General features: G+C 47.9%; 1 protein-coding gene across 1 annotated transcript in view; it reads right to left on the bottom strand.

The window, feature by feature from the left end:
* The window catches only part of GAP43 (growth associated protein 43), an 80,634-nt gene that overhangs the window by 35,969 nt on the left and 23,199 nt on the right, over nt 1-21,466 (bottom strand). The window lies entirely within an intron of this gene.

Genomic DNA, 21,466 nt, shown 5'->3' with positions numbered 1-21,466 from the left:
CACCCACCCTTCACTAGGCTGGGCAAGGCCTGTCAAGAGTAGAGCACATGCTCTTATCCTCATGTGGCCGCAGTGTGGCAAAACTACCATACTGTTGTTTATTTGCGTGTGTGTGTGTGTGTTATTCTGCATATTCCCTTTGTACAGCGGGCCAGATCCTGTCCTTCAATTTAGCACCTTCACACCAGACCCCAGAACAAAGTTGTTTTAACGTGGTGGATTCAGGCTCACGAGGTTCTCCCCTACACAGGAGGCTTTTTCAGTGGTATCCAGCTAAGGCTGTGCAAAAATGTTGAATTATTTTCTGTGGAAAATAGCCAGTGAAATAAACTTGCATTTCCCTTGACATTTTCCCCCAAGATGTCCCCATTGTTTGATGGAATGATTTGAAACAAACGTTCGTTTGGAACTGATTTGAAACCAATAAAAAGGATTTTGATTTGATGTGAAGCACCTTTTAGTGAGGGTTTCCTAATTTATTTGGGGTTTTTTTAGATGGAGAAGAAAAACCTTTTTTTGTTTAGACTCAGTTAGATTCAAACTGATTTTTTTCTTATTTTGAATCATTTCACTGGAAAATCAGAACATGTAAATCGCTGTGTATTGTTCAAAAAGTCATTTTTTTCCATTGAAAAACCTTGTTGATAAAAATGCGGTGACTAGCGCTATATACAACACCTGCCGTGGCTCCAGAACCACCCCCCCGCCCCGACCTAAGCACAGGGGCATGGCCAGGGAAAAAGCGGGGTGGGGATATCCCAACACCCTGACAATACCTGGCCACAAGAGTGTCCCCTGGAGTTATGCAAAGGTGATTCAAAGCCACTTTTTCAGCCAATCAGCGGTGCCGAGTGCTCTTTGGCTGCCGCGGAGGACCTGAGCTAACTTGTTTGCCTCTCTTTAATTTCATGTGATGTTTTCCCCCCTGTTAATTTGTGATATTCACCAGATATTTGCTATCGGTTTAGAAATGTTCATGCTCTATTTATTTTTACTGACTCTTCAAATCCACCACCCCTCCACCCTAAAAAAACAACCCACACTGCTTTCAGGGTAGCGTTGTGTAAGGCCTTGGTGCTAGCACTGTTGAGTTCAGTGTCACTGGTGTCTTTTGCCCTGGGGGAATCCCACTGAAGGGTTATACTGCGGGATGCTCCACCACAGATGACACACAGACTGACAAATACGCCCGCTCACACAATATATGCCTCGCAAATACCCCATCTACAACCACCCTCTCTTGCCCCCATTCTCATCTTCTTGTGCTTTCAAAGCCAGGTTCATTGAAAGGAAAATAAGTAGATAGTGATAATTCATCCAGTGTTACAAGATAATTGGTATCTCTATTAATTCCCCCTGAGCAGAGGGCCACATATACCACTTACGTCGTAATTCCCATGTTGAAGCCTTAAGAAGCAGTACAATGCCATACAGGCCTCATGCTGGTCTCATGAACAGGGTAGATTTTACCCTTTAATGGCTCCTTTCACTCTATGATATGTACTGTACTTCTATTGATAATTTACCAGCACTTGAGTATGTAACAGCTCAACTGCATATTGACAAGGGGATACTTTTCCATCAATATTCCAATCCAGTAGTTATCAAAAGAGCTATTAAAGAGCAGAGGGAAACTGGTAATGCAATGGCCTCTACACTGTCAACACACGTCTTCAAACACCAGGACCTGGGCTACACTTAAAGCTTAGGTCGACATAGCTACAGAGCTCAGAGGTGTGAAAATTCCATATCCATGAGGGCCACCTGTGCCGACTTAAACCCCAGTGTAGATGGAGCTAGGTCAACACAAAGGTACATCAGTGCATGAGAATGAGCATGCAGACAAATTGCACCTACATGAATGTGTGAGAGTGAGTATGGGGTGCGGCCACGCCCACATGAATATGTGACAGTGAGCACTGCTTGAGCACATACATCAATGTTATCCACATCAATGTGAGAGTGAGCATGAGAAGTGACCACACCCACATCAATTGTGAGCGAATAAATGCGGGGACTGCCCATACAACATCACTGTGTCAGAGCATATGTCCACACCACAAATCCCTACCGCTGCACATTCGTCCATCAACCTACCTGCATCTACAGGAGTGGGTTAGGTCAACCTAACTACATTGCACCGGACATAAATTTTTCACAGCCCTGAGCGATGCAGCTAGGTTGACTTAAGTTTTAGATCACCTGGAACTGACATGACTTAGATATTATTTTTCATTGGACCAACTTCTATTGGTGAGAGAAACAAGCTTTCAAGTCACACACAGCTTTTCTCTCTCACCAACAGCAGTTGGTCCAATAAAAAGATACCTCACCCACCTTGTCTCTCTAAGTTTTAGGTGTAAACCAGGCCAGAGTGAGTGTGGGAAGTAACTGCACCTGCACCAACATGTGCACGTGAGCATGGGGAAGGTCCACACCCACACTGTGTGCTAGTGAGCATGGGGACGGACCACACCCACACCAATATGAACAGATGCAGTTGTGGACATTCACAGACCATTTTTGCAGATCACAGATCGGATGCAGATACAAATTTTGTATCCCCACAGGGCTCTAACCATGTCCACATTAATGTGAGAATGAGGCTAGGACTGACCATGCCCACACTGAGTAGTGAACATGAATGTGGGAAATGACCACACCCACATCAACGTGTGATGGTAAGCACTGGGTGACTAGACCCATGCCAGTGTGTGAGAGTGAACATGGGGAGTAACCATGCTGACACCAAGGTGAGTGCGAATGCGGACTGATCGCACCCACCTCAGTGAGAGTGTGCCTGGGAAGTGGCCATGCCACATCAATATGACGGTGAAGGTTGGGAGCAACCGTACCCACATCAGTGTGTGTGAGTGAGCATGGGGAGCGACCACATCCACAGCTAAGTCAATGAGAGAGCACACAGACTGACCACACCCACATATACGTCAGAGTGAGTGAGGGGACTGACCCCAACCCCCACCCATGTGTAAGAATAGTGTGGGGACTCACCACACCTACATCAGTTTTTGAGCAGGAGTAAGCATGTTCATACCAATGTGTGAGAGTGAGCATTTGGCGTAACCACTCACACACGGTCTGACCACACCCACAGCAACAAGTGAGTCTGGGGAGTAACCCACGCCCACCGCATGTGAGTGAGCTGGGTGACTTGCCACGCCCACATCTATGTGAGAGTCAATGAGGGGATGGACTGTGCTTACATCAATGTATGAGGGTGACCACACCCACATCAGTGAGTGCAAGTGAGCATGGGGATTGACCACGCCCACATCCATATGTGAGAGTGAGCCAAGGGATGGAAGACGCGCCCGTGAACATGTGAGAGTTTGCCTAGGGCGTGACCACACCATACCAGGGTTAGAGAATGAGCATGGGGGTGACCATACTCAGATCGAAGTAAGTGAGCATGGGGAGTGACCACGCCCACATCCATACGTGAGAGTGAGCCAGGGGACAGAAGATGCTCCCGTGAACATGTGAGAGTTTGCACAGGGTGTGACCATACCTATATCACTCAGAGTGACCATAAGGGCCGACCATGTCCAATCAATATGAGAGTGACCATGGGGTTTGACTATGCCCCAAAAATCTATTGAATGGGTACAGTTATGCCCATTGTATTGGGAGAGGGTGAATCCACATTTACTAATGTTTCCAGAGCGCATTAAGTGCCTCAGGTGCAAGGTGCTACAGCGCTGCAAGCTTTCAGCGAGCGGTAAGGCCAGCCTGCCAGGTGACGTGGTGTGAACAGGACCATGGAGTCTATGAGCCTGTTAACATGTTATGTCAGCTGCTGTGAGCATCAAACTAGTGCCTGCATTTGCAAAGCTGCCTGTGTCCGTGTGTTATTAGATACCTAGTGTCATACCTTTCAGCCCCATGTAAGCCTCCCATTGGGCGCAAAGGGGTTTTAAAGCTTCCTCAAACAGTCTGGGAAAAACCTCAGCTGGCGTAGAGCCATCTCATCCCCACACAGGCACACTAGGGACAGGAAAGCACAAAGGCACCACACAGTGTTCCAGCCGATGGAGAGGTCTCTGTGTGTGACTGCTCCAGGCTGGGTCAAGACTAGGAACCATGTCAACTCCCTGACAGCCCAGTATCAGGGGAATGGATACTGGGGTGGCTTAAGGCCAGCTGCATCAAACATAACCACAACACAGTTAAGGATCTAGCCACCAGCATCCAGCTGCTCCCACACTCATCAGAAAAGGTGATGGAATCATCAGTCCTCAGACAAAAGGGACACACAAAGAGGAAAGGGTTAATTAATGTTCTCCCCACTTCTGTCCTCTGACCACCATATTACATGGGCCCTGCATGGAGTACTGAATCCCTTTCCCACCATTCCACTTGGCCTTTCCCACCCTAGGCACCCCCAGATCATCATCATCACACGCACAGAAGGTAGCGTATGCCATCTGTTTATGCAATATTTGCCCAGCTCCATTAACCAGTTATTTACAATATGTGACCCCCACTAATGCAATTACATTAATTGTCTCCCTTATCAGCAGTCCTAGCCAAGGTCATGGAGACTGACCTCTCCTCTCGCCCCCTCAGAGGAGAGTCCCTCCAGGTCAGTGATTGAGGTTTATTTTGCAGGGCTTGCTTCGCCGCTGACCATGCTGTATCTGGCCTGTGGCTAGAAAGAGAACTCTAGTTCAGAGCCTGGCCTGCCTTGACAGCACTTAAAGCGAACTCCTCTCAAGATGACATCACACTCTTAGCCCTCCTGTGATGACATCATTTCCTCATTGCCTTGATTTGCTCACAGATATGAAAAGTCCACTGCTGCAAATTGTGTTACACAGATGTGCTTTTGGTATCATTTCATATGTGAAATGAAAGGAGGTCTTTGGCAGAGAGTGGGAGGAGGTAAAGCATGGGAGGGATTTCAGGTCAGTGTGTGGGGAGGGGAATCCAATAATAATAATAATAATTAGACCACTTCCAGCTCAGGAGCACAGTGGTTCAAACACGGCTCTTGTGATTTGTAGTATCGCTAGAGCCACTCACTAATAAGTGTTGCATTTCTATAGCATCTACCCCGGAAGCCACTGAGGAATAACAAGTTACATTTCCATATCACTTTCCTCCTGGAGCATGCCAAAGTACTTCACAAACCATGTATGTGCAGCACTGTTGGAATGCAGCCACTTCTGGGGTGGAACACAGCTGCTAACTGGTGCATGTGTCACACTCCATATACCACTGGGGCAGGGAGGCATTTTGGCCAAGGAAAACCTCTGCTGTCAGGAAAAGAAGCATTGGAACTTCATCATTGAGTTTTACACACACTGCAACCAATACCTTACTTATGAAGGTTGGGTCAGAAATAACCCATATACAGTGAATGGCCTGGAACACAATTTATCTTCCTTGGAAGAATGAAGAGGTGAGTCAGTCCTTCCAGGACATGTACATGGTTCTGAGGAATCCAGGGGAAAAGGGAGATCTCTCTCTCTTTCTGTCTGTCCACATTCATGATATTCGAGTGCTATTTTCATGGCTTCTTATTTACTGTTATTATTAATAGTAATTATAATAATTATTATTTGTACCGTGACAGTGCCTAGATGCTCCAATCAGGAATCAAGGTCCCACAGTGCTAGGTACTGTACACATGCTTACGTATAAAGTGAATTCTGTATAGTAGTAGACATATTTAAACAATGTGGAAACTAACCAAATGTGTAAGTTATGCATTGACATCATCAGCAGGTGTTCTCTAACCCTAACCCGAACCCTAGACATTACCGTGATGGAAAAGTCAGAAATACTGACTGGTCCATTGATAGCCATTGAAGACAATGGGACTTTGGCATGAATACAGTGTGCAGGATTTTGAAAGCTCTTCGTGAAGCACACAGCTAAGCTGCTTTGTCTCTATCTACACAGCACAGAGTCTGTCTTCTGAACAGAGATATGATCTTGTTCCACATCTCTGTCTGCCTCTGTCTGACACACCCCAAGCTCAAATGGTAGGCTTCCCTTTTCAGGCAGGCAGCTCCTGTCAGAGTTTCCCTCTCAGAGGTAGCTAGGGAGCAGGAGGCAAGAAGATAAATTATCCCAACATAGGAGGAGTGTCGATCAGCTGGAAATAGCCAGCAGCCTGAAGAATTCCAGGCATGCAAAATACATTGGCCCTTGACCCCAGTAAGGTTTCCCCTCTTGCTCACAGAGCTGACTTGGCCAAAAGCTTGTAGAGGGGGAAGATTATTGCTAGGGATGGAGAAGGTGCCACGAGACCTTCCAGCCCCATTTAAATGCCCCACAGCCTGCCACTGAAGGAGGTATGTGACAGGGAGCACATCGCTCCATTTTTTAAGAGCATTGGCTGATTTGCCTCTGCTCCATTTTGTGACACTCCAGAACTGCCTCTGCCCCACACCGGGCACACCTGAGGCACACCGGGAGGGGCCACCTCTCTACCTCTCCTACCAGAGTCCCCTCTACCCCACACTGGCTTGCAAGGGACTGTTTTCCTACCTGTCACTCCCAGAGACAACTCCATCACACACCTGGAAACATTACTCTCCCTTTCCTTTCCTTTTTGTCTTTGGACTGTATGCATTACAGCTAGGGTTCCTAGCTCCCTGGTCCCTGGATTCAGGGTGTATTACCCAGAAGTTCTGGGTTTATTAAGTTTTCAAGTATTACCAGAAGAGAAAACAACAAACATTAAATGGACCAGAGGCTGTACCCATAGCAAGGGTGGCAGAGGCCGATGGTGTCAGCATCCCTTTTGCAAGTTGGGAGAGGGTGTCTCTCACTTTAGCCTCCCCTCCTCCATACCCTCTTTCCCTTGCCAAATGTAAAGAGCCCTAATGTGAATGGGGAATCTTCCTCATTCTATCCTTGTCTCTCCTCTGCACTGGGATATTCTGGGGACTTCCCTCATTGATCTGGATGGATGCCACTCATAAAGCTAGTCCAGGGACAGCTGTTTGCTTGTGGTATTTGGAGGGCTCCTGATGGCAGCTCCCCAGGAGTTTTCCATGTGTCCTACTCCTGACTACAGCACACAGTAAGGTAGGCCTTGGTGCCATTAGGGACTCTCCCTCAAAGTGAGTGATTTTCCTTTGTCTTTGTTGTTTGCAGTCAAGTCAGCCATTGCTTCTTCATTTCCTTCCCATTCTTGTTCAGCCACTGGGAAAGTCCATAACTCTCACATACCTATTCACTCTGGTTTCCTTCCCAACTCTCCATCTTCCTTTCCTCTTGGGAGCCAAACACATTCCTCCTGACCTCTGACTTGAAGGACAAAGGGACTCAGTGAGTTGCAGGCCAATAGGGGGGAGGCATTAGTGGTGCCCCAAAAGGTAGATGAGCTGGCGCCTGAGTGTAAGGGCAGAAAGGAAGGAGCTGTGTTATGGGAAAAGCAAGATAATTTGTCTGAGACCCAGCAGCTGAGGAGAGAAGCACATGAGAAAAGACTGCACCAGCTGTCTCTGCAGAAGGAGCGAAGCGTGAATGCATGAGAGATAGAAAAGACTTTCACGCCTTCTGAAGTGAGGAAGCAATTTAGCACCAAGAACAGCTTTGCTTAACCCAGTTAAATGGTGTGAAGACACCAAGATAGAGGATTGCCCCTCCCTGCTCAACCCGTCTGCAGTGTGTGGAAACGAGAATGATTCCTTTTTCCAGAGTGAGTATTGCTATTATGGTCAAAACATAATTTAGAGAGGGAAAAGGTCTGTTAGTTCATCTAGCTCACCTCCCCCCGGGCCAGTGACAGATAGTTCTCTATTGTATTTTTAACATGATGGTGTCCCATCTAGCCTCAAATGCCCCAACCAATGAGGCTTCCATCCCTTCCCCTGGGAGACTATTCTACAGCCGAATGGATCTCATGGTCAGAACGTTCTTCCTCTCTTTTCTGGTGCCCAGAATGGAGTGTGTTAGTGATAGATAGATAGATAGATAGATAGATAGATAGATAGATAGATAGATAGATAGATAGATAGTAGGCTTGCCAGCTGTCTAATCACACAAACCCAAACAATCTTGCCCCACCCCCTTTCCCGCCCCTCCCCCGAGGCCACGCCCCATATCCCGCCCCTTCTTCAAGGCCCCGCCCCCACTCCATCCCCCCTCCCTTCATCGCTCGCTCTCCCCCACCCTCATCCACTTTCACCGGGCTGGGGCAGGTGGTTGGGGTGCGGGAGGGGGTTTGGGCTCTGGGCTGGGGGGTGGGGCTAGGGTGACCAGATGTACCAATTTTAGAGGGACAGTCCTGATATTTGGGGCTTTTTCTTATATAGGCACCTATTACCCCCCACCCCCGTTCCGATTTTTCACACTTGCTGTCTGGTCAAGCTAGGTGGGGCCGAGGGGTTCGGAGTGTGGGAGGGCGCTCCGGGCTGAGCCTGAGGTAGAGGGTGGGGTGCAGGAAAGGGTATGGGTTGCGGGCTCTGGGAGGGAGTTGGGTGCGAGAGGGCTCAGGGCTGAGGCAGGGGGTTGGGGTGCGGGAAAGGGTGCAGGGTATGGGCTCTGAGAGGGAGTTTGGGTGCAGGAAGGGGCTCAGGGCTGGGTCAGAGGGGTTGGGTGTGGGAGGGAGTGCGGGGTGCAGGTTCTGGCCAGGTGGCGCTTACCGTTGGGTGACTCCCAGAAGCTACCGGCACTGGGGCAGCTGGGTGGCTCTGTGTGCTGCCCTGCCTGAAGGCACCTCCCCCACAGCTCCCATTGGCCGTGGTTCCGAACATGACAGCTGCTTCCAGGAGCCGCACGGAGCCAGGGCAGGTAGGGAGCCTGACTTAGCCCCGCTGCGCTGCTAACCGGACTTTGACCTATTAAAATCTCCCGGATTGCCTTTAATAGTCACCAGGAGATTGAGGCCGATTCCAGGAGACTCCCGGCCAATCCGGGAAGGTGGGCAACCCTGATAGACAGATAGAAGTGTTCACACTCCTTTAACATCTGTAGATTATCATGTTCTCTCCTCTGTCCATTACTGACTCCAGCTAGACATATTTAGCTTCTTAATCACTCCCAAATCAGTCCCTCCAACCCCCTCATCTATTTTGTTTCTCTCCTGTGAACTCCTTTCAGTTTGTGAGTCTTTCTGTTAATATGGTGGTCAAATGTTATATCCTCCCATGTCAAGAACCCTAGAGTCTCGCTGGGTAAGTGAAGAAAGGCACCTAAATATGCCTGATTGTCAGGGCTAACTGATTGTCAAGGCTAGATGAAAATTTTCCTTTGACACTGTTTTTGACAGAAAATTGGGTTGCCAGTTAAACAAAAATGTTCATTGAAAGTGACTCCTTTCTTTGAAAATTTTCATTTTTTTGCTGGAAAACCAAAAACCTGAACTCTTTTCAGTTTTTGGCTGGAAATATTTCAATTTACAGCAGTTTTGGGCTGGATTTTTTTTTTTATTTGGCCAAAAAAAAATTTGATTTTCGATGAAAAGATTGAAATGTTCCACTGAAAATTTCAATGAAACATTTTTTTGTTTGTTTTCATTTTCATCAAAGTTTCCTGTGTTGTTGTTGTTTCCATTTTCCAACCGGCTTTCCTGACCTTATTAAAAGTACTGCCAATACCAGAGACTGTGCATGCTCCCTATTGGATAAAACACAGGACAGTGGCTGTTAGAATGCCCAAGAAATCGCATGTGCTCACTATGGGACACTTGCACCCTCACATCGGACAGAAGAGAATGGGTTGTATCAGAGAACGGTCTCCTGGCGCAATGTCATAAAATGCCCAAGGAGAAAGTGTGCATGACCCTTTGGGCAGACCTGAAGAAGAGCCCTGTGTACGTTTGAAAGCATCTCTCTCTCTCACCAACAGAAGTTGGTCCAATAAAAGATATTACCTCGCCTATCTTGTCCCTTTGTGCATTTGCAATATGCAACTGAAAATAATTTGGTGGCCGAACAAGGAAGGGATTAAATACCAGAGAGGCAGTGCCCTCAGCCAGCATCTTGCTTAGCGTGGCTGCCTGTCTTAAATTGCGTCAGACGGTCCTGCACTGAGGAAGGCCAGCTCACTGGATGCCGGGAATCCTAAATGTACTTTGTGCCCTTCCCCTCACAAGCTGAGTGATCAATGGAATTTCAGATGACTTCACCTGAAGATAAGGCTCTGACCAAATCCTGGATCTTGAGACCACTAAACTTTGGGGAAATTCAGAGCCAGATCCAAACGCTGTGACTTGGGCCTATAGAGTTCCCAGTGCTTCAGAGCAGAGACTGTGTTCTCCTATGTGTTTGTATAGTTCTTCGTGCATTCAGGCCCTTTGTTGCTGTCACAATATAAATGATTATTATTAATAACCCCCGAACCATAAATCCCTGCAGACTCTGGCGATTCTAGCCTGCATTTCACTTTTGTAAGGAAACTCAAAATTCGATGACTTTATCTAGTTTTGGGTCTCACTAAGGAGGCTCCACACAAACATTGCAATTGGGTGATTCTCATTTCCAGCAGTTCAGAACTACTGTCCCCATGAGATCTGGGCTTCCCTGCTTCCAGCTCCAGCCAAGGCCAGGGGCCAGAGGCCAGGCGCTAATCTATGACTAATGCTTCCTTCAGATATGGTGCAGCCAGTCACTGAGCTTCCATGGAGGCCAAGGTGTTGTGACCTCTCCGGAACTCTTTTTAAAGAAGGAAGCAATTTCTGTCCCACTTGCTTTTGCCCATTCCCCTCTCTCTGAATGTACCACTGCATTCACGGCTCTGGAGAGGAAAGGCCTGCAGCCAACCATCTGGTTCCTCAATCCTCTTTTTAAACTGCCTGTTAACCCTGAACTTACTCGGATGCCCACTGCAGACAGTGAGATGCCACTGCGGTGAAACAGTTCAGCCTAGTGATAAGAGAGGGAGCTGAGCAGCTCCCAGCATCTCCCGCACTTGGCTGTATGAGCATGGGGCTGTATTTGCTCTATTATTATTATTTTTTAATTTATATAATTGGAAATAGGGGCAATTATCTTCCCACAAAGCGTTTACAGGTTCGTTAAAATCAAACAAACATCCCAAGCAATTAGGGAAAGCGAGGCGCAGATTAATTCCCAGTGGTTTGGGAAACAGCTAGAGAGCAGGCTCCGCCAATGCAGCTGGTTCTCTGCTCCTGCCGCAGCGCCAGCCACCACCGCTGCCTGGGGGAGAGTCTCCCCTCCCAGCACAGACACAGACAGGTGCCACACCCTTTCTGCCTTCTGTCTGGAGAAGCCGCCAGGAGCAAAGCTGAGACTGAAAGAGGATTAGAGTCACCGAGGCTGAAAACAGCAAGGGACAGAAAAGGGACCCCGGGCAGCTGGACAGGGAAGAGGGGGACAGAGAAATGAAAAGGGGGAGCTGCAGGGGAAGAAGATAAGAAGTGAGATGAAAGAAGAAGGAAAGAGAGAAGGGCAGGAACAAAGGAATGAGAGACAACAATTAGAGGAGAAAAGGAGAGAGAGGGATGGAGAGAGAGAAACTGGCCAAAATCAAGAGCCAGAATGGGAAACAGACAAAGAAAGAAGAGGAAGAGGCAGGTTGAGAAACGCACATGGAGAGACCTCGAGTGAGAGACAGACAGACAAAAGAGTAACTGATGCTTTTCTGACATGTATGAGAGAGAGAGCGATGCCATGAAAAAGAGGAGAGGGAATAGCTGGACGGGTCCAGCAGAAGCAGACCTGTGTGAACAGAAGACTATTGCTGCCACAACTCAGGCACCACTTGCTGCTCTTTCCATGGCAGGCCCAGTCTCGCTGCACTGAGCCCTGAACGCCATCTGCAATGCACTGGTTGCAGGGACCCCCATGTGAGCATTTCCCCAGCAACGGCAGGGTTATTCCTGCAAGCGTGGCTGGCGGCAGTGCCCCTCCGGGGGATTAGCCTTGTCAGGAAGGATATTGATTTGGCTACTGATGTGTTAATGTGTGGCAGCTTTGGGCATTGCTGCTCCCTTCCCTTCCCCACTTCAGACAATAGATATGGGTCGCAAACTGCACTAGCCAGTCATGGGGCTCTCTTCCTGGAAGACAGGGGAGAGGAAAAGAAGGCAGCCTGCCGCCCAGTGACGCGAACTTAGAGCATCTATAAAACCTTTTCTATTCCAGGTTATCCCGAAGGGACTGCAATGAGCTAGATAAAAGGAGTGCTGGGAGAGTGTAGGAATATGTTGCAGCCATTGCATGCTCAGTAGGAGCTCTCACACGGTCTCAGGCCATGTCTACATTACCACTTTTGTTGGTATAACTTCTGTCTCTCAGGGGTGTGGAAAAAACACACCTCAGCGCAACATACTTTACACCAACAGAAGCGCAGGTGTGGACAATGCTGTGTCGGTGGGAGAGCTTCTCTGAGCGACATAGCTATTGCTGCTTGCGGCAGTGGTTTTATTCTGTCAATAGGAGAGCTCTCTCCCCCTGGCACAGAGCAGTTATATGAGAGATCGTACAGTGGTGCAGTTACATCAGTACAGCTACATCGCTAGTGTAGCCATGGCCTCAGATGTTAGACCTTGCTCCGTAAAGGGAGAGGAAGGACTACTGGCCAGAGCAGCAGGTTTATTATCCCCTTTCAGTGCTAAAAGCGAGCCAGGGGATCTTTGGAGAACATACCAGAAAGGAGCAAAGGGCAATGGTTGAGGTTTGTTTGCTTGGGAGGTATCTATTGAAATTCCCCATTCAATCCTTATCCTTTCTTCCTCCTCTCGCTGAAGACTGTCAGCACCGCTGTGGGTCTGGGCTGAAGCAAGATGGGCCATACTGACACATGGCACCCCCGCAGTGACAGTCACCACTAGGAAGGTGGTCCCGCAGACAGAGCAGCAGTGAGAGTCCTGAGTACTATCCCCAGCTCTGCCACTGACGCCCGGTGGGGCCTCGGTCAAGACTCTTCCTCTCTGTGTGTCTCAGTTTCTCCATTTGTAAAACGGATATAGTGATACTTATCTTTGTAAAGTATCTTGAGCTCTATAGGTGAAAAGTGCTTTGCAAATGCAGAATATTATCATGAGTATATTATTATTACACAACTAGGGCATCACACAGACCATGCTTCTCGTGTGTCAGCTGAAGCCTGGCTGAGAGCAATTTCATGGTTACACAAGTGTCTCCTGTGCATTACTGCGCTGCTGAACAAGACCACCTCGTTCAGACACAGCAATTGTGCAGGAAGAAACACTGTGGTATCCATAACTGCCCTCCTCTCTGCTCTCAGGAACAGGGAATTATAATAATGAATTGGTGACATTTCTGCAATACCTTTCATCCCAAAGTGCTTTACAAACATTACAGATACAAAAACTGCCTCACCCATGCCTGAAATGCAGCCACTTCTGTGGTTAACCACAGTAGCTACTTAACAATGGATAACAACCTTACACCACAGTTTCAGACAGGAAGTGAAGAATACCACTGCATCTAATTAAAATTACTCGGGGAACTGAAGGAGGCACCCTGTAGTTCCTCAAACTGAGATTTGGCCAGGACACCCAGGTTACCATCTCTTTTCTTATGTGGAATCTTTAGTTATACCCCGTGGCTGGTGCCGTAATTTCCCTTCTCTTTTGAAAGAGCACAATGCCCCAGCACCTCTCTGGGACACGGGTGTCTGTACTGACTCATAGAGAAGAGCACCATCCCCACACACTGCAGCCCCTAGGTACAACCTGCACATCTCCCATCCAAATACAGGCAAGGTCCAAGCCTGCTTAGCTTATGATAGCCCCCCCCCCAGATCTGAACCCCTTTCATTCACTAAGAGATCACCCTCATTTTCTCTCTGAAAAGTTGATGTGCATGTGCTTTTCAAATCCTACAGCAGATCCTGTTGGCCTTGCACTTACGGATTCCTGCTCCCTGAGGCACCTGGCTGGCACCCTTGATATGGACTCCAGTTCCCTACGGGGCATGCCTGGCTCTTTTGGGAGCCTCTGGGTATTGCAGGTGGGAGCAAGCCTCCCAGCCTGGGTAAACAGACTTGCACTACCGGGGCTCGAGCTAGCATGCTAAAAGTAGCTGTGTGGATGTTGTGGCTCAGGCTTGACACCTTGGGTCTGAGCTTGGGTGTCTAGCCCAAGTCTCCTCCAGAGTCGCAACGTCTACACAGCTATTTTTAGCTTGCTAGCTTGAGTGAAGCTAATACGAGACTGTCTACCAGAGTTGGGAGGCTCGCTCCCAGTTGCAGTGTAGACTTACCCTTTGAGTACAGACTCTGCCTCCCTGCCTCCCTGTTGGTCAGGGCTGGCCTAGCTGGCACAGCTTCTAGCTCCTGGGGGCCTGGTTGGCCCAGTTGGCACCGGTTCCGGCTCCTGTGGACTAGGGACTGGCCTTGTTGGTACAGGCTCGGGATGCTGGTGCCAAAGTGGCCTCAAGAGCTTAGGTTCAGATTCCTGAGGACTGATAGGGCAGCTGGCATCCCTGGTTCATGCTCTCACTCCTGGTGCCCAGCTGGCCCTGGACTGACACAGAGACGGGCTCTACACTCACACACACTCTTATGCATATCGCTTGGCCCAGAAGATCCCAGCACCTGCTCTACTTGTGGAAGGCTTCCCCTGCAGGTCTCCAGACACGGTGGCAGAAAGGGCGTTCACTCAACACAGCACTTGAATGACGTCCCTGTGAGCAGGGAGGGCAGGACACCACCCTCTCTGGTGTATCTGACTTCTCCCCAGCAGCAGCACATCTGGGATGCTGGAGTCCCATATGCCACCATTTTTACGAAATCACTCTCGGCCTACACTTCTGATGTTTTTAATTGCACGTGGAGGGAAAATATTCCCCCCGCCCCCGCTACCTTCCCATTCCTCAACTCTGTCCAGGAAGTGAAGGAGGCCTGTAGACCCCAAATATCCTCTCTGCTTGGTCACCAGAGTGTGGGGGAACGATGGGAGTAAAATCTACTCGAGGTATCCAGGATATTAGATTTGTAAGTGATCATGGCTCCTGGTCGCTAGCAGTGGCAGAGCTACTGCAATAACTCTCTCATTGGAAAGCGTAGCCCTTTAAGAGAGCTAAGAATGGGAGACTACTCTCTTTGCTAGCTGATTTCATGATCATGTGGCAAAGAGAGAAGCTCCCCGCTCCCAAGATGCACAGACACACACGACTGCAATCTGTTGGGTAAGGCTCACCCGACAGGAGAACTGTAGTTGAAAAGGTTTTTGAGTGGAGCCCACATACCTTTTGCCCCAAAAGCGGTGCAAATAAAATGGAGACTTTCGTTTGAGAAGCAGCTGCATACATGTGCTGCTGGAGAGTCAGGGCTAAATTCAGCATTGGCTGGTGTAAGTGGGTGCAGCTCCATTTATTTCAATGCCCTCTTTTTCCACTGGAGAGCCTGTAGGTCCCTAGTGGCCAGTTGCTCCCAAACAATTTGGAGAGGGCACAGCAATTCTCATTCCTTTACTAACAGGGAGACACAAAGCACAAGCTAAATGAGCACCTCACCTACACGGCCTTGGCTCTGCTAGTAGCGGACACATAGCACAGGGGCTTGCTTTCAGCACCTTCCCATCCCCACCAACCGCATCCTTGTGGCATTCCTTTTTGTGATGTCTGGCAATGAGGCAAATGACAGCAACTAGGGAAGCCAATGGGATGAAAATATGAACAGCCATCTGAGCAGGATACAAACCTGTAGAGAAAAAGGCACTCAAATACTGTGGATGTTGGTGCAGTATGAGAAGCTATCAGAATAGAATTGAATAGACATACACCGCATGACAGAGGCTGGCTTTTGGTTAAAATTAAGAAAAGAAACAAAACAAACACTGGTTATTAAAGATTCCACTTAATGGCAAAGGAATGACGAGATCTAGCCCCAGGTGTCTGCATTAACACTAGAGGAACACAGTCGTAAATTCAGGGTTACGTGTTCTCAAGAACTTTCCTGAAAGAACCAAGATGAGACCGAGCCAGGATGATGAGAACAAAACTGATTCTGCTAACTCCTCCTGCGTTCTGCAGCAGTTTAACCTGAAAACCCTAAGATCACACAGCCAGTTTCTCCCTCCCAGCATTCACCAATCAGGACGGAGAATGGTTTCATGGTTATGGTAAAGAACTTGGAGTCACAAGACCTAGGCTCTAATTCATGGCTCTGCCATGGACATCCTGAATGACCTTGACAGAGTCACTTTGCTCTTCTCTGCCTCTGCTGTCCCATCCTACCTCATAGTGGGACTCTAAAGCTAGACTCCTTAATGCTTGTGGAGGGCTCTGAGATCCTTAAATGGAAGGTGCTGTAGCAGGGCAAGGTAGAGTACAATACTCAAGATGGCCCTCTCCAGCCCCTTTCCTGACTATCAGTGCATCAGGGTATGAAATCACTGAGAGGAGGCATGTTTGTAAGATCTATGTCTCCAATAAGGACTTTGTAAGGGCCAAAATAGAGCAACATCCCCCCACTAAAGAATCCATCATAGGTTACCCAAGAGAACCAGGGCTTGATTTTCTGTTGCTCCTTAGTTTATGCTGCTCCAGTGCTTTAAAGGGACCAGGAAACTGGTGAACCTGGCTACCCGCTACAGGGGTAATCCCTGAGGGCAGAGAATCAGTGTGACAGTGTTATGTCATGCCCCTCTCATAGCCCTTTATGTAGAGGGGATGGCCAGAGGAAAGCAGGGGTTGGCCCGAGTACAGCAGAGCTCTGTCAATTCTTGGCTGCTGGAACAACCCTTTGTGGCCCTAGTCAGTTGAATGTGAGTTTGAACAGCCTTAGGGCTGGCCCTGGAATATGGGAAATGCAAATGTGGCTTTAAACCATCCTTGCTCCCATTCTGTTCCTGCACAGAGCACACAGCTCTGCCAAAAATGCTAACTGGATCTGCAGTGTATGCTGGGACAGGACACTTTGGTGGCTCTGCAAAGTCAGATCTAAAGGGAGGCATTAAGTAAAGCAGCTAGTGAAAGGACCTGAAGTATATTCATTTCAGGCTCACAGTGGCCTTGTGCACATCAGCCCACCTCTTACCACTGCTACACTCTTCCAGAAGTTCCTCCTAAGCTCCCTACCCAGTCCCTCTTTGCTCTCTACTGTTTTCAGTTCTTTGCTCACGGGGCTTCCACCTCCAAACTGTTATTAAAACAGGGCTTGAGTTGGCTCTGAACAGCTCAGGCCTCAACTCAATTCTACCGGCTTTTGTCCAGCCTCCAATCAGCAAGCATTATAGTAGCTTCAAAAAGTGAGTTCTACTGTCATGTGTTCTTCCCGAATAGATTAGATAGACAGAGATCCATCTGATGCATTTATAACCCACCCACCACTGAAGTATATAGGCACCATCAAAACAGTCCCTTTAGGGTGCTTTGTCCAGCATCTCATGCTGAGTTAGCAGAAGAAACAAGGCAGGGGGGTTCTCCAGATGGAACAAGTGAATGGTGTGGGAGGTACGATGCATGAAACTTTTTCCATTTCTTTCTAGTATACTTTGGAAGTGGGGGCAAGTTTTTATCTTGACTAAGCCACAGGTGTGGGGTTTGGAAATAGGGTCTTTCTCTACCTGAGATCCAGTACACAGCCACGAAGAGAAAGTGCCAAGAGGGGTGAACAAGAACATCACTATTTAGAAGCTGCAGTAATTAACCTGGGAGCAACTACTAGTGAAGAACTGACTCACACCACAGACTGTACAGTCAGTGAACAACTATCGTAGATACGTTTGGGTTGGAATGGACTCTTTTTTGGGGTCATCCAGGACTGATTTCATTGCTCTTAAACCCTCCCTGATAGAGGGGTATCCCATCTCAGTCTTGGGGCTCTCCAGAAATGATGATTCCACAGCTCCCGGTGGCAGCTTATTTCATTGCTGAACTAAATATACCCAGCTGCAGCTTAAGCCTGTCTATTCCTTCTTGTTCTGTCTTGTTCTGTCCTAGGTACCTAGTGAGAACAATTGGTCTCTGCCCTCTTGGTAACATCCCTTCATATATCTATAGCCCTCATCTCTCACATCAGTCTTCTCTCCTTCAAACTGATCATGCCCTGCTACCGTAACCTCTCCTCAGAGCTCTTTTTTCGGTTCCTGAAGTCACATTTGTTCTACTGAGAAATGACTAAATGTCTTCCCAGTTTCTATGAATAGCAAAACACACCATATTTACAATAATAATAATAATTAGCCATGTATCTAAAAATAAAAACAATGTGTGGAACTGACTCTCAAGGGCAGCAAGGGAAGCTGCAACCGTGACCATAGATGGTGAAGAAGTTAGCTTAGCACCTGAAGAGAAAAGATTTCAGAGAATTCATAAGGTGGATGACCATCCCTCCTCACTGTCACAGGACAGTCCTGAGTTTGACTGCCCTGTGTCTCGTCTGCTGTCCAGCCTCCTGAAAGCTATTCAGAACATTAAGGAGCTTTCTGAGGACATTAAACGCGGGGATGGCTCAACAAGGCTAGATGAAATAAGATCTGGTGGAAGGAAGTCAACCATTTTTCTGAGGTACCAATATGTCTGACTAACTGTTTGCACCAGGGTCCTCTTACCTTTAATTTTCACATGGCTCTGAGCTTTCAGGTCCAGATGGAAGGAGATTACTGTGAGATAGGCCAAGCTTGTGATGATTTACTGTGTTGGAGTTATTACTGGTGTTATTACTACTACATCCTGGTAACATTACCCTGGTGACATCTGGAGATGAAGCATTGAAACAAGCAATGGCAACTGGAAAAGCCAATGGGATGGTGTGAGATACAAAAACAAACTGCATGAGCAGGATACAAGCTTGCAGAAGAAAAGGCACTCACATACTCCAGAGGTCAGCCTGGCTTATTTATGTATTATTACTATTATCGTTATCATTATTATGGTAGCACTCACAATGTGCTAGATGGTTTCCAAACAGAAATGAAAAATTCCTGCTCTAACTTCTGCTCTCAGAGGTAGCATCAGGACAAGGCTGGTTCTTACCAACCCAATTTTGTTAACCCAAGAGAATAACAATACCTAATATGTTCCCAGACAAATAACCTGAATTGAATAAGTAATTAGTAGAGCTAGTCAAATGATTGCCTGGACATATTATTAGTTGTATGCCAATGTTTCGATAACCACCAGTTTGTTCATGAATATGCTTATCAATCCCATAAGTATCATACATTTTAACACAAATGATTATTTGTCTGGAAATTCACACAGGAAAGTGCACCATTTGTTACTTCCTGTTAGCGATTCTTTATCCACCATTCTCTTATCCACTCAATAATCAGAAATAATGTCATGTGAGTGTCACGAACCAAGCACCAGTAACAGTGAATATTACTAACAGTGAACAATTTGCAAGCAATCCATAGCCTGACATCTGTCTGCATAAACAATTTGCTGAATACTTATGAATAATGAAAGCAAACAGGAAAAAGGGCTAAATTCACCAAGTACCACTTGATCAGTTCCAGTGCGAGCAAGGAATGTGTTCACAAACTCTTTTAGCATTCTTTCAAACAAGTACCTTCCTCAATGGTTTTGGACATTGACTAACCATAACTGGTATCTATGAAGAGTTAAAGCAAACTTGGAGAAAAAACCTGTTGATATTTTAAGTTAAGTAACAGTTTGATCCCTGTAGAATTAATATGAGCATTCATTTATTTTTTGTGTTGGTTACAGAAGCCATTGTCGATTTGAAGGCACAAGGAAAATGTAACAACCCTCTGCACTGCTTTGCCCTCTTCCAACTGAGATTCTCAAAGTACTTTACAGACATAAATCAGTTGCTTATAACTTTACCCAACTTCAAGTGTTCAGGCTGAAGTTTTCCATCCCAGGTGTCCGGCTCAAGGCTGAATGCATCTGGAAAATTTTCAGCCAAAAGTGTTGGGCTGTTTCTGAGAATGAGGTTAAGGGAAAAGATGTTGCCCACCTTAAAAAAAAATCTGGTGACCTTTTGAGAAGCTCTCGTGCCGCCACGCTTTGGAGAAGGGATTTGAGATTTGGTGGGAGGAAGTGGCCTTGGTGGCAAGGATGTGCCTTTTGCAGCTCCTGTGAAAATCTGTCCAAATGTGGTCAGATTATAAACTGCTGAAAAACCACAGTTCACACACGTTCGTGCACATGCTCATTAGAGAACTGTTAGAACTTTGTAGCTAAATTCCCCAGATTCCTTCTGCACTGGGCATGCTGGACCCAGCCCAGGGATACAAGAACTTCCCCTACAACTGCAGATCTGGGCTGTTGCAGGCAAAGGCGGATTATGGTTTTGTGGGGCCCTAGGCCAGGACAAGTGGGGGTGGGGGGGCTCCCGCCCCTTCTGCCTGCAGTCGCCACCCCACTCCCCACACCCCTGCCAGGAAAAGAGGTTGGGGCACAGGTGCTTGCCCCACTCCACCTGCCCAGCACTCCTGCTGGGGAACAGGGTCAAGGTGTGGGGGCCTGCCCTGCTCCCCCCACCCAGCCCCCCAATTGGCCAGGTCCCTGGGCACAGACCCCATTGGTCCAGTGACTAATCCACCACTGGTTGTGCGCTGGGCTGGTGTCGGGCATTGGAACGGAGAACAGGGCACCCGCTTCTCCTGTGGTGCCTCTCCAGCATGGAGGAGAAAGCTTCTTGATTCAATTGCAGAGGGGACTAGAGCCTGGAGGTGGAAGAGAGGGAGCAGATTCGGACAAGGAGCGTGTCAGTGAGCCTGGGACTGGAGACAGGTAGAGGCAGGAGGGAGGGGGAAACAGGAACTGGGGTAGGGGGAAACTGGAACTGTCTGGGCAAGGAGACTGGGAACAGTGAGGCAAAGAGAAGGTGGTGATGGAAGAGGGGAAACAGATCTGATGAGAACACAGGATGCAGGGAGAGAACTTGGACTGGCTGGACAAAGAAACTGGAACAAAGTTCCTGGCATGGGGGACGTGTTGAAATTGGATAAGAAGCTCAGAGAGGGAGACTGGGATTTGGAACCAGTGGGTTTAGGGAGCGGGGTGTCTATGTGTGGCAGGGGGGCGGAGGGGGTTGACTGGAGGCCAGCGGGTGAGAAAGAGATTGTGTGAGGAGCCATCAGGGAGGGGAACTGGAATTGGCTTGGCAAGTAAACTGGGACTGTGAGTGTGGGGGAGACCAGGACATGCTGGGAAAGACTGGGAATGGAAAGAGATGCCTAAGGAGTGGAGACTGGCTAAGTGAGAAGAACTGGACTGGAATAAAGAGCCAGGGGTGGGGAAGAGACAGGACTGGGGCAGATTGGAGGGGATGGAAAAGAAGGGGTCAAGCTTGTGGATACAGGAAGAAGAATCTGCCCAACAGAACACACTCCCCACCAGAGCCTGGAATAGAATCCAGATTCCTGAGTCTCTCTGTTGCTCTGCTGTCGGCAAATGTCCATGAAACTCACTGGCAAAGTAGGTGTATTGTTGCTGGTCTCCATAGAGGATGACAACATACTACTGCTATCAGTTATGCTATTAGCTCAAGTGGCAGATTGGAGTTGGCTTTTAGAGCTTGTCTATATGAATTAATTCGTGGCAAGCTAGAGTGTGAATCTAGCCTGCCACTCAATAACTGT

The sequence above is a fragment of the Caretta caretta genome, chromosome 1 (genome assembly GCF_965140235.1).
Source record: "Caretta caretta isolate rCarCar2 chromosome 1, rCarCar1.hap1, whole genome shotgun sequence".
In the NCBI taxonomy this organism is placed as follows: Eukaryota; Metazoa; Chordata; order Testudines; family Cheloniidae; genus Caretta; species Caretta caretta.
Note: the sequence above shows the minus strand (reverse complement) of the source record. Positions and strands in the feature narration are given on the sequence as shown.